This window comes from Arachis duranensis, chromosome 6 (assembly GCF_000817695.3).
Source record: "Arachis duranensis cultivar V14167 chromosome 6, aradu.V14167.gnm2.J7QH, whole genome shotgun sequence".
Taxonomy (NCBI): domain Eukaryota; kingdom Viridiplantae; phylum Streptophyta; class Magnoliopsida; order Fabales; family Fabaceae; genus Arachis; species Arachis duranensis.
In genome coordinates, this window is record NC_029777.3 from 44274465 (window position 1) to 44276562 (window position 2098).

Genomic DNA, 2098 nt, shown 5'->3' on the forward strand with positions numbered 1-2098 from the left:
TCCGAGAAGAAGCCTTAAAACGGCGAACGGCCCTCAGATACAATCAGAAAGTAATAAAGCGAAGCTTCTCCATTCACGACCTGATTCTAATCCGAAATGACATCGGAACACAAAAGTCGGGAGAAGGAAAGCTAGCTGCAAATTGGAAAGGACCCTACAAGGTAACAGAAGTCTTAGGAACAGGCTATTACAAAGTATCCGACCTAGAAGGCAATGAGCTGCCCAGGGCCTGGCACGCCTGTAATCTAAGACGGTACTACAGCTAGAAAAATTTAACCCGAGGTGTACTCTTTTTCCCTACCAGGGTTTTTTAATGAGACACCCGGTCAAGTAAGGCACCCGACCTAGTCAAGGGTAAACACTCTGTAAATATTCTTTCTTTTTTAATACTAATCAAATTTTTCTATTTTCTTTTCTTTTTCCTCGTGATGGAACAAATCCTGAAAAGTACCCCGCCAAGGCACATTAATTTATGCTCGACAAAACGCAAAAAATCATTGCCAAGAGACCACACAAGGTCGGCAAGATAAAGCGACGAGGTTCAAATTAATGTGAGAAGTTATAAAGCAACTCTGAAAAAGGCTCAAAAAGCCAAATAAAAAGAGATTACAAAAATAACTTAAAAGGCCGACCAACGACAAGGTCGGGCCCAACAAAGGGAAGTACTCGACCGCCCCCTCCTGAGGTCCGAGAAAAAGCCCGGACCCGAGAAGAAGCCTTAAAACGGCGAAAACAAAGATTTCGAAAACGCTTACTAAAAAGTTGCTATATAACTAAAAAGTACAAGCCAAAAAACGAAATCAAAGGAAAGGGTAAAACAAAAGTTTCAAGCGCTAGCTAAAAGGTTGTTATCCAAAAAACAACTAAAAAGCATAAAAGCGGAACAAAAAATCAAAACGCGAACAAAACACCGCATAATAAGCTAAAAAAGTTACTACAAGTAGCTAATAGCAAAAAGGTGTCCAAAGCATTCACAGAAACCATTCAAAAACAAAAGAGCCCACAGGCCGGGCAAAAAACCAAAGATAAAAGGATTACAGAGAATCAAGATCCTTTCCGGACTCCACATCAACAGGAGGCTGCGGAGGAAACATAGAAATCGGGACAGCATCCACGGCACCGTCATCTCGGTTTAAAACCTCCACACCAGATCCATCCCCGGCCAAAGGTGAAGTCGGGTTCGCAACCAGAACCTTGGGGTCGGACACCGGAACCTCATCCTCGTTGGGAGCAGGAACAATCTTTCCCTCCACAACAACGTTATCCGTACTGAATTCACAACTACGCCACTTTTCAGAGATACAGATTCAGCACATACCTCGGGAACAAAACGCCCGGGCAGACGCCCTCTCAAAGCCCGCCAGCACCAAGCCCGGAGGCAACAACAGAAGTCTCCTCCAGGAAACCTTACAATCCCCCTCCGTGCTAAGAGAGGAAGAAACGCTAAATATATCCAACCAACAGCAAAGATGGATGACCCCCATACTCAACTACCTGAAGTCGGGAACTCTTCCCGCCGAAAGAAAGGAAGCTAAAAGACTCACGAAAGACGCCCAGAATTATACACTAATTCACGACGTATTATACAGAAGAGGATTCTCAAATCCCCTCCTTAGGTGCGTCCCGACCTCAGAAACAAAGAACGTCCTCGAAGAAGTCCACGGAGGCATGTGTGGGAACCATCTCGGAGCCCGGGCATTATCCAAAAAAGTAGTCCGAGCCGGGTTCTACTGGCCGACCTTGCAGAAAGACGCAACGGAATTTGTGAAAATATGTCCCCCTGCCAAAAACACGCCAATTTCCACAAAGCACCACCAGAAGACCTTATCAGCATCACCGCACCATGGCCCTTCGCAAAATGGGGACTCGACCTACTCGGCCCGTTCCCACAAGGACCGGGGCAAGTCAAATACCTCATAGTAGGGGTCGACTACTTCACAAAGTGGATCGAAGGTGAACCCTTAGCCACCATCACGGCTCAGAAAAGCCGCAAATTCCTATACAAAAACATCATCACAAGGTTCGGAGTCCCCTACTCCATCACCACAGACAATGGAACACAGTTCACAGACACAAGTTTTCAGAACTTGGTGGCCGA